Consider the following 13182-nt stretch of genomic DNA (forward strand, 5'->3'; position numbering starts at 1 on the left):
CACACACACACACACACACACACACACACACACACACACTCGCGCACACTACGCACTACACACACGCGCGCGCGCGCGCACACGCACACTACACATGCACTTACAAAGGCGCGCGTAAGTGCACGTCCGTGCGCACACGCACCACGCACGTAGCACCGACCCTGGTTCCAACCCTCCAGTCATCACTTCCCTCGCGTTTCTCGCTTCACCCTTATCCATCTCTCTTCGCTTGTGTGCGTGCATCTCGGCCACATTCTAGGTCCCATCTACGCGGGGTTGAAAAAACGGTCGGGAGTTGGGCGAAAAATGAAAGAATGAAGAAAAAATGGAGAAATAACTAATACCAAGAAGCTATTTGCTCTACGGGTCGCGGGACGCTCGGACAAGCGATCGCGACACCGATTACGCGTGTTCTCCCGACGACACCGCCTGTCGCACCCGACCGGGCCCACGCGGTACCTGTGCACACGCTGCGCACGCGATTGCACCTCCTACCACCTTCGCGACCAGTGCTGCCGTCGTCATCGTCGTCTTCGAATCGGTTTTGTAATTAACGTTTCCCGCCGACGCTTTTCTCGCACGCGTCTCTGCTAATTCTCCATGGTGACATTGTCAGATTGATTAGTTTCATTTTCAGAAAAAGTTTCATCGTCTTCTGCATTGGAGCTATTTTCTCCACGTCACTTTGAGCTTCAACTGAGGATACTGTTTCCCTTTACTTCATATATGGTTTCAAAAAATTCATTTCCAATTCATATTTCCATTTTTTTAAATATTTAGTTTTTTGGCCCGATACTGTAGCACTTTTTTTTAATAGCTCTTCTATGAGCATCTCTTAAATTTGCCAATGACTTTTTATATTCTTGTGCTACAAAAATAATCATTTTTTTTTAACTTTTATTACAAATTGAATTAAAACCAATAAAATTATTTTAATTTTTTTAATTGTTTCTTTTTATAGATTTTTAGTAGCTGGAGATTCTTACTAAACTATTGCCTTTAGTTTTTGATTGGGTCATTCTACAGTACATTAAATTGCTATAGAAGTGTGCACAGCAATCATAAAAAATTTAACAAGACATACGTACCACAACCAAAAAAAGAAAATTGGGAGCAGATAGCTAATGACTTTTGGGATATTTGGAATTTCCCAAATGATATAGGAGCTTTAGATGGGAAACATGTTGTTATAGGAGCACCTCCCAATATCAGATCTATGTACTATAATTATAAAACAATATTTACAAATTATATATCGAATAAAATTTTTTTTAAAAATGAGTATACCATGTGATATATTACTTTAAATTAATAAATAATTTAAATTTAGTAGTAGTCGAGACATTAACCGGGTTGATTCATTCCATATCCTATTTCCTTCCATAGAGATTCCTTAAAAGAATAGTCATTATACTTTTTGTGACTTAGATTATATAAACAATTTCTAGCTCTTACTAGCTCAATTAAAATTTCAATGTCCATTTTAATTAAAATATAGTTGTAGATTTGCTGACCAACTACACCACACAACAAGCCTGTATAACACGTACCTGTTGTTTTGAACGTACTAAAAACGTATCAAAATTTAATATTATTGGGTATAATACTATAATGTTTATATATTTGATAATATATATCATAAAGAAAAATATGTTAGTAGTACTCTATAATATAGAGGTTCCCAACCAGGGTGCCGCAAAAATATTTGAAATGTGTATTTATTTTTAAATGCCTTCATGAAAAATATAGCAATGTGAGTAATAAAACAGACTATACTCTATGTCTGTAGTATAAAACCTTTTGCGTATAGTTAATTAAGTATACACAATATAATTTAATGAATTAATTATTAACACATTTAATTTTTACATAGTAATACTGAGATGTTCAATCTATTTTAATTTTCACTGATTCGTATGCTATCGATTTGATGTGAACTATTTTAAAGATATTTACGTTGAAATACTTGTTACTTTATCTTATCTTTATTGTTTATTAATGCTAAATAAAACCAAAATTACAAAATATAAATTTAAATATACGATATATTAGTATTGCGTATTCAGTATAAACTATAGAGTATAGGACATAAGCTATAGGGTGCCTCCAAATTTTTAGAAAATAATAAAGGGTGTCGTGACTAAAAAAAGGTTGGGAATCTCTGCTATAATATTATATTTTGGGAAATAACGTCATTATCGTGTTCATATCTCACCGACACGGACACGCACCGACAAAACATTATTTCATACAATGTCTGCACGGTGCCGGTTATGTTAGATGTGAATTGGAGTATTATTTTATATTAATTAATAATTTGTCATTCCGCTACGTGTCTGTGCGGTCCGGTGCCGGCCTGCGAGTGTTGGTTCAGTGTGAATCATCCTTAAGACTTCAAAATTTGATACAGATTGTATTTGAAATTTGATCTTATCGTAAATTATAAATAATAAATAATAAACTTATCGTAAATCGGACAAACACGTGTCCCATATATGGCGATTTCGGTACCGTTAGTTAAAATTATTTGAATCATATAAAAACAAATTCAAGCTAATAGGAAACGTCTCATCGTATTATTGAGTGTATTCTCTTTTGTGGTTGCCAAGAAATTGCTTTAAATAGATCATAGGGATTCTGGGAATATTTTCAGTTAATACTTACTATTTAAATTATTATCAGGGCTCATAACTTATAGCTCTAAAAAAGGTTATAAGAGCTTAAATATGCACTAAAAATACTAAACTATGCAAAAAAAAATATGAATACAAAAATTATTATTTTATCATTATTATTTATTATATTATTTCATTATTTTAGCTTCTATTATTCAAAAAAAAAAAAAAAAATTAGATACTGAATTCACGAAACGAACGAATATACATACAATACAAAAAAATCGGAAACGACTGCAAAATGTTAATGAAAAATAATCTGTAAATAATCTGAGAATGATGATATCGGAATATCTAGATAATATCGAAATACCCGAATACCTAGAAACTATAAAAATAAAATACTACGATACATGCTATAATTATAATGGTTCCTTATCGATGGGATTACGAAGTTTCGGGCGTACACTCTCGCTACGTCACGCGTCGCCTTAACTCGTATAGGTATATACATATAGATGCTTCTGATACTATGATAGAAGTTATATAAAAGAAAAATTTTTTAACATGAATTAAATACTAACATGAACAATTAATATGACTATAATTACTTGTTATTTTTAAGAAAAAACGTTTTAGGCTATTAAAATTTTTTTTAAAAAAATCAATGATAAAAATCATGCAAAAATCCAAAAATAAGCAAAAAAAAGCGAAAAAAAGCAAAATAGCACTTATACTCCAAAATGTGCAAAAAATGCAACATAAAATCTCGTATGTAGCTTCTTGGTTATCTGAAACAAATTTATAGCTCACATAGGTACCTCTAGGACCTCTCAAAAAAAATATGCAAATGCTAGAATTTATAAGCCCTAATTATTATTATTATTATGTTTGTTCAATAAATATAAACAGTACACCTCGTAACTCAATATTATATTACAGCTCAAAAAATATCGAACCAAGGCAATTTCAGGTAAATTTTATTATATAGATGTAAAGGCGATGAATACTTAACAAATATATTAAAATCAGAGGGTCATAATAAATATATAACACCACAAATTCAAAATGAGATTTTTTTCATCGTATGGTAATTTAATCTTACAAACAATTATGAAAAAAGTTAACAATTCTCAGTGTTTCATTGTTTTAGCAGATGAAACTACTGATATATCTGTTACTGGACAAATTGCTTTTTGTATAAGATTTATTGATGAATAAAACAATGTAAATTAGTGCTTTCTTAAATTTATGGAAATACATAATTTGACAAGAAAAACTTGGCTGATTTGATTTATAGTGGTAAATTTTACTAACGAATGAATCTATTTATATTTATTAAATCATATTGAATTTATTATTTGTTTACCTTTTTATAGGTCTAATGAGATGTGGAATTGATTGTGAATTTTTATTTGGACAGGGATATGATGGAGTAAGTAATACGTCAGTCCAATTTTCAAGGTGTGCAAGCTCATATTAGATTCAAATATCCTAAACCAATTTAAGTGCATTGTGTAGCTCATTCGCTAAATTTAGCCGTATCTACTACAAGCAATATAAAAGCAATAAGAAATTGTTTATGCATTATTGAAAAATTATACAACTTTGTCAATACTCCAAAACGAAATCATGTGTTATTATTGTCTACTATCGAAAATAATGATGTTGATCGAAAAATAAAATCTTTAAAAAGACATGTGCAACACAATGGGTGCAAAGATACGATGCTGTTCATGATTTTATTGAACTTTTTAAGTTTGTAGTATAGAAGCTTTAGAATATATATCAGATTGGAGGGATTCGTCTGCTATCGATGCTATACTTCTAATATCAATGAACTCTGAATCCCTAATTTTAATTATTATTGTGCAGGTAAAAACAATATTTTTAATTCAAAGCAAGTATCTTAAGTCTATTGCAATTACCCAACGTAATTTTCAGCTAATATTTTAATTTGGTTTACCGTTATGTAAACAATTACAAAAAACCAAAATTGAATTAAAAGAAGCCCCATTGATATGGCATAATACATAATATATTGGTATATTGTCAATGAGTTTAAAAAAATTAAAGACAATTGTGATATGAATTTGAAAATATATTTTTAAAAGCTAAGGTAATACTTAGAAAATTTGTTTTTATAATGAATAGGTAACTAATTATATTTATTATTCACAGGAAATGGCTGATAAGTAGGTATTGTATTAAAAATTAAAATAATATCAAAAACACAAACTAACCGAGCTAATCCAAATGATAATACTTCCAATCCAATTTAAAATGTTCAAGACTACTATAGAATAACTGTCTTTATCCCATATATTGATTATTTCACAAGTTAATTGATAGAAAGATTTTTATCACATTCTAAAGAGTTCAATGATAATATTATAATAAGTGCATTTAGATATATTTACATCTTTTTTATTTAATTTTGTTTTGATAGGTTCCGAATGTTTGTTTTCATATAATGTTAATCTAACAGAAAATCGATTTGCAGAATTACGATTGGCTGTTCATAAATCAATTGTACTAAATCCTGATGATGTGATTGACGAGTTGGCTAAAGAGCCAAGAAAATTATAATTTCATTATAAACAATAAAAAAAAAAAAGAAGTTTTGTACATTATATTATATTAATAACAAAATTGATTTAATATTTTAATAATTAATATTTAATTTAAAAGTAAAATATGATTTTAATATATTCAATATTTAAATTTTAAACAATTTCTTATAATACAGTATAGGAACTAAATTGTGTAGAATTTTATAACAACATTTATTAATACATTTTGTGTACCTATATAATTAGTTAAGGATTTTTGATGAAATAGTACTCCCAGGTACTACTCACAACTATACTTGAAAATCTAAGTATTTTGTGTGGGAAAAAATTTCTATCCTTCCTCCCCCCCCCACCCATAAGACAAATTTCTCATTACACCACTGATAAGCGACCACTTACTAAGTGGTTCACGGATAGTAATAGCCTAGAACAATTGTTGGTCAAAGCCAAGTAACGTTATTGTACTATGTGTATGCATAATATTGAGTAAGTATTTCTTTGGATTAGGTTAGGTTAAGCGATGTACACGTTCTCAAACTATCTAGATAACATATATATGATATCTTTATATGGTAATTTAACTATAAAAACATTTATCTATAAAAACATCGTATTTTACACTATATTTTTGTGTATTTTGATTACACGAATGGAAAACTCAAAGATACATTTGTACAATATTATGTGTGTATGTGTGCATGTTTTTTAATAGCAAATAATAAATCTGATAAAAAGAAATAATCAAATTTCATTAAAAGTACTAATGACTTCCATTGAAGATTATGCTCGCCTTTCGAAATTGAAACGTTATTCATTTGTATTTTTTTTTACATTTGACAAATTATCGATTTAACAAATTACGAATCGTCTAATAGTAATTAACTGTTAAGATATATTAACACACAACGATAATATATTACTTTGAAAGTGTCGGCTTACGTTCTTTAAGTTATAATATATATTATATCACTATTAAAGACAAAAATCAAAGAATTCATGTTCCTGCCTAGTTTTTTAAAAATTTTAAAATGTGTTTCAATTATGTCACATTCCCTGGAAAATTATATTAAAAGACATTGAAATCAGGCAATCCTATATTTATCAATATTCCCTAAGAAATAGTAATAATATACTTACGATTTTCTTAAGCCAATGTTGAATCAAATGCATTAATTTTTAATATTCTAATTTATCAATTTTTTTTTAAAAATATTACATCTCATTTACAGTGTTTCTATATTATCGTACATATATAGTTGTTTTCATCATTCAAATTTAACTGTAGCTATCACAGAAAAATAAATAACTCATCGTTAATCTATTTGTTGTATAATTTAAAAATTTCATGGCTTAAATTAATTTGTTTTTAAAAATGAAATTTGAAGCAATAGATAAGCTTGTAAAATGAATGTATATTTATAATTCTTAGCTTTTCTAATTGTGTTGATGAATATTTATATTAAACTATCATATATTTAAATTTACACTAAGTACAATGATACCAAAAAAATATGTTGCATCCTACAATCTAAAATATAACTCTAAATATAATATTAACAATATCGCTTACCAATTATTAGCTTTGATATCATTATCCTGTCAGAGTTGACATTATCTTATGACAATTAATTTTTACAATATTGGCTACATTTTCTGTTAAAATAATTAACAAAATCGTTGAAAACTAATGTTACAAATATTAAAATATTCGGATTCGCTTAAACATGTTCGAGTCTAATATTAAGTACAGTATAACTATTACGTGGCATTAATTTTTAAATAGAAACGTAATATTAGTTAATAATCACCACAGTTTGGACAGTTCTTTAATGGATGTTATTCAAATATTATAATAATTGTTGCGTTTTAATTATTTTTCGTATTATTTGATCATTTTAGTGAAGTTTGATTTTTTAAATACGAGCTTCGTCGGTCACTCTGAACATCTCGTTAGTAATGGTGTCAATGATTCAATAGTATGATTCAATATACAAGGTAAAACAGATAAGACGGAAACACAAAATATAACTTTCACGTAAGTAAAATAAAAATAAAATTATTAAAATGATTTTATAATTGAAAACAGATTTTGTATCACATACCATATATAGGTCTAAGGATAAAATATAATATGTTATAAAATTAATTTCCACAAGATGGTATTCATGAAAACATTCCTGAAATCTAACGTTAGCATTGTGCATTGTGCTCTTTCCTACGCCTCTAATATCCAAATATGCACGAGCTGAAGCGATCGAATCACCAAAATCGCAGCTACAGTTTAATGAAACTACAGTGGAAAATAGTCATATACATAACTGACGACCATAGGTTTATAATGTACGACAATCAGGCCGTATTTAAAAATTTGGCGGCCCTGGGCACATAATTTTTGCCCCCCCCCCCCTAAAAAAATAATAATAATATAACACTTAATATTTCATCCATAATCGAGATTCTTTAATATTAAAATATATCTCATAAATAAAAATTGTTTAATACTTTTTTTAAATTAACAAATTATAACATAATATAACATACTATTTTCTATTTTTATTGTTTTATTTTTTTTCATTAGGTACATCATTTTTTAATTTAATTTTGCTAAAATATTTTGCTGTCCTTGAGACTTGACGCCCTCGGGCATGTGCCTATCCGTGCCCCCCCCCCCTAAATACGGACCTGACGACAATGTACAACAATTTTAATGTATGAAACTGTGTACGCGTTGATATCTCATAACACGCTAACTATACTTTTGTTTGTATGAAACTTTAGTAATATTATCAATACTCGGTAGACGGCAGATCAACGAATATTTTGTTGACGGCCGTTCCATAAAAAATTCTATCTAACGACAATTGTAAAGCTAACTTGGAAATTTAACCATAAACAAAATATTTTAGATATTCATTTAAATTTCAATAAATTTAGAGCGGCGATTTCTCACAAGCCTACTTAAACGCGTATAAGAATATTTCTCTGGTCGTCTCGTAGTTCGTATTGCAACGGTATTACATTACACAATGTGTTTTTGTAGTGAAGATGGTTGATGATAATCGTACGGACCCGGCCTATCGACGACGGTTCGTTTAATGGGTCCCGGGTAGGTTTTATTATTTTAATTCAATTGTCATTCATTCGACCACGGTTAAAATTTAAAAGGTGTGCGTGCGCGCGCGCGACATGAAAGCTAATTCTCGCTGAAAACCTCGCATTGTTATAATGGGGCCCAACCGTGTGTTGATTTTAAGCAGCGCGAAAACATTTCGTGTAATTGATTGCGTTATCGTTGGGAAAATACCGTGAATTCATCAAACGGTTTTGCCGCAACTCTAGAATTATTATTATATTTTCAGCCCTGTAGGTTTTCATATTTATTTGTACGCACTACGAAAACAACATCTACTATAACATTCCACTCTTAACAAATTCATTTCGTTTAATGCCATCGAACAACCTTTCGCAAAAACCAAAAACGATGATAAAACATTTTACTTTAATAATATTATTAAAAAACCATTCCACCTTATTTAAATTTATCATTGGTTGGACAACGTAATAGCAGATTCCTTTGATGTTCAAACTCTGTACCAGCTATGTATGAACAAGAGAGGCTCATATTTTTACAATACATAAATCAAGGGGAGGGGTTCTACGTCCTTATTTGACTTGTGTTGACGTATTAAATTTATATAAACCATTTATCGTTCGTCCTCTTGTATATCACCATGGCTAAGCTGTCTAATGATTTTCTTCCGTTGGTCAATATTTCCCACACTATTCGATGTATTGCATTATTTCGAGTTATAGATTCTGAATGGAGCTGGGGAGTAGACTAATTTTATTATAAAGAGTTATTTATTTATTTTATTTTTTTGTAGGAACTTATGTTTTAATATAAATGAATCTATACTTAAACATAGAGACTGATCCACCTATTATTATTTACTCAGAATTGTCTTTCTAAACCAATGGTATATATTGATTTTAAATTGATATGAATAATTCATCCATGTATCAGTCATCCATTTCTAAATCTCGTTTGTTTCCTGTACCCTCACCCTTTTTATTTTTAAATTAGTATATTATGTTCATTTATACATCAATATCTAATTCATTTTTGTTTGAATTGATAGTATAAATACAATCTTCTGCATTTTCTTTTAATCTAAGAAAATATCAATGTGCCCGATTTAGAAATCCGTATGGTTACTGGAGTTGTGGCATTTTCCGAAATAGCGACTGTCGACCAGTCGAAATGCCGACTCACGATTGTGCACACATTCAAATGTAAAATCGACATTTTCGAAAAATAATTCGGCACATGCGAATATAACGCTGAATACCTGAATTATATAACCTACGTAGTTGTTTGAATTGCAAACCTTTCAATAGATCTATTACTTCCGACGGCGATCGATCAATACACGTCCGGAATAAAACTAAGGACAGCAGCAGTTGCGTCACTTCAAGAGGTTCCAAAGAGGAAGTGGTAGCGTCGGACGACCGACGTGGTTTTGCTAATTCCTACGTTCGTCGAATTGGATGTAGGGTACTTACGACCGCAGTTGGACGTTTATCAAACAAATTTTTTTTCCGATGGGCTTCATCATTCACATTCAACACATTCATATTCAACCCCCTAAGACAGTAGTATCATATGCAGTAGAAATAGCCCGAGTAAGACTGAAACATGATTACGCAATTTTTCCTTTTTCTACCCAATTAATTACACCACGATTGCGCTCAGATCCTTTTTTACCTGATAAAATCGCACACCATTCCGCACCAAATAATAATATGTGTATATTGTACTATGTATAATAATTTATGTACAACATAAAATAATGTATACAAATACATACTTTCTACATAAAATTGTCATATACATGCACTCAAACTTATTACCTATTAATTCACAATTTTCCTTCACAATTATTACAGGCTTAGAAGTGTCAACAAATTGTAATTTTTTTCTAAATTACATGTATGCTAAGTGTATACAAGTATACTGACATGTTCAATAGTCGACATTTTTTTATTAAAATTTGTTTTTTTTCTATACTAATAGTTATTAGTCGGTATTATTTTTATGACTATCATTAGCTCAATCAACTTTTCATTTCGATTTTGAAAAAGTGGATTTTGTTGTTTAATAGTTTGAGTAGGTACATGTATATGCAAAATATAGAGAGTATGTATTGTTTATATTATTTTATGTTGTACATAAATTATTATACTTAAAATATTCAACAATGGTGTTTGTGATTTTATCAAGTAAAAAGGGATTGAGGCGCAATCGTGTTACACCGCCGAGCATTCATTAATAATATACGTTTTACCCCGGGGTAAAATAAATCTTACATCCACAGATATTTTATAATTTATTTATTTCTCATTTTATTACTTAAGTATGAGTACGACTTTCATCCACAAAAATGTTTCTACAATAAATCCGTTGTATTATACTATGGTTGTACTAGTCGAGTGACGCGATATAAAACGAGAACACGTGTAAAATGTGAATAATTATAATGCAAACGTATATCTGTGGTCAAAAACCAAAATATAATATGTGCAAAAACTTTACCAGAGAACGATTTTAAAAAGTTAAAGATCAAAAATAAAATGATATCGATAAAAAAAATGAAAAAAAATTACTAAGTGCTAGAAATGTACAAATATGACAATTGTCAAAAATCAATACTTGTAAATGTCGCCTAATGTACAGGTAAACACATAATCGTACATGTAAACTGTGCCCGGATTTTATCTAGTGTATTAAGGATACATGTTAACTACGGCGGAGTAAAATTTAAAAAATGAATAGCTATATTTTTACAAAATTAAACAAAAATACAATCTTAGATTTCTAATTAATTCGTTACAGCCATATAATATTATAATTAACAAAATAAAATTAAAAATTAAAAAAAAGTATAATATTAAGACAAATAATATCATATTGTTGATATTATTCATAAATTGGAGTTTGACATATATTATATTTATTATTTCAATTTTGTAACTTTAAACTTTTTTTTTTTGGTTTTAGTTTTAATTTTAATTAATAATTTTAGTACATAAACGATTAATTTATACTATTTAGTTTAATATATATTTCTATTTCAATTAATTTTAATTTTTCTATAATTATGAAAATATTTGAATGAGTTTAAAATTAAATCCTAGGTTTTGACCACTTTAATGATAAACGATACAAGGTTATGATTTAAATTTTGTTTAGTAATTCTATCGTCCTCGCCAATCATTTTTAAAAATATAGTGCAAGTTTTGACTGTACATCGCCTCTAAACGTTACCCAAACTTGGAGGCCGATTAGTTTTATGAAATTTAAAATCTAAAATAATTTTTAAGCACTTTTTGCCCTGCCTTGTTCGGCCATCATGACTTCACTGATTAAATCAAATACTATTGGTACTAGCAAACCTATACTGGACATAGTGATAACCTACAATAGTTGTATTACCACAAAATATTTTAAATCAGTATAGACACTGATAAAATATTATACTGACTCTTATGGAAGTACGATAATTTAAGCTAAATCACGATCAGTGTAACCATAAAATTAAGAAAAACAAATGTATTGTATATAATCCGGTTGTTTCAGCAGCAGCACACATATGTACATTATTGATATATGTATATCGATTAATAAACAACTGTAGTAGAGGGGCAACCAATTTTTAAATAATCTAGAACCATTTATAAGTGTGCTGAGAGTTTGATTTTGCCGGTTCTGTTCAAATGTCACGTAGAAAATACTCTTAATAATACTATTTATGTATTAGTTGTATAATTGTTTTCGTCAATTAGTTAAAAAAAATAATATGGTATACATTTTACTTAAAGCTGATATCTGAATAAAATTGTTAAAAAGTTCGCTAAATTCTTGAGATTTAAGGTTGTTATTTTAACTTGATCCACTATAGATACCAGTCGCTTGTCCAAGATTTTTAAATGGGGGTGTTTCCATGAAGTAGGAGGAACGGATTATTATAGGACCCTAGTAAGTAAAAAAATAAGGGTATTAGGAAATGATAAGTCTTAAGCATTTATAACCTACTAATGAGACATTACACAAGTAAAATAATGAAGTTGTGAAAATATATGACATTAAACTATCAAATACTATTAATATTATTTCTAATAAAATTGTCTTGACCCGATGGGTGACATTAACTCATATTCATCCCCCCCCCCCAACTAGACGTAACACTGATGACGCTAAGGTTTTTATAAACATTTGTTTGTAACCATCTTCTTTCTTTTCGTTCCTGTCTCCTTTTTTTTAATTATTGTAAGAATTAAAATAAAAGCAGTGTGTATCTTATAATTAATTACATAAGATTTATTTTGTCATGAGAGTATGTACATTTACCGGGAACGGCATACGTACATGAAATATACAAGTTAAAATTTTGTTTGAACAGTATGATCGTATATAATGTAAAAAGAAAATAATATTTTTTTAACGTGCCAACACTATGAACCCCTTAGCTCGTTATCAGCCAAAACCGAGATTGTTCATTCTGATTTTAATTATTCTGTGGTATTACCGCAGTATTTATTCAATAACGTATTTTTACGAATACCATGGTTTTGGTTCCTATTGCATTTTAGATAGGATTAAACCCATTGCGGAAGAGATACTGGGAGATTATCAAGGTGGTTTTAGACCCAACAGATCAACAACAGATCAAATCTTCAGCTTAAGACAGATCATAGAAAAATACTGGGAATTCAATAAAAGCATATGTATACTATTTGTAGATTTCAAAAAAGCATACGATTCTGTCCACCGACATAGTCTAATAAACATACTAAAAGAGTTTAAGTTCCCAAACAAACTAATAAAATTAATCGAGGCCACTCTGCAAAATACAGAAATCAAAATAAAGGTAGCATCGGAATTGTCAGAACCAGCAACGGTTAGGACAGGTCTAAGACAAGGAGATGCGCTATCA

The sequence above is a fragment of the Sipha flava genome, unplaced genomic scaffold, assembly GCF_003268045.1.
Source record: "Sipha flava isolate LNK unplaced genomic scaffold, YSA_version1 220_pilon_pilon, whole genome shotgun sequence".
NCBI classification, from domain to species: Eukaryota; Metazoa; Arthropoda; class Insecta; order Hemiptera; family Aphididae; genus Sipha; species Sipha flava.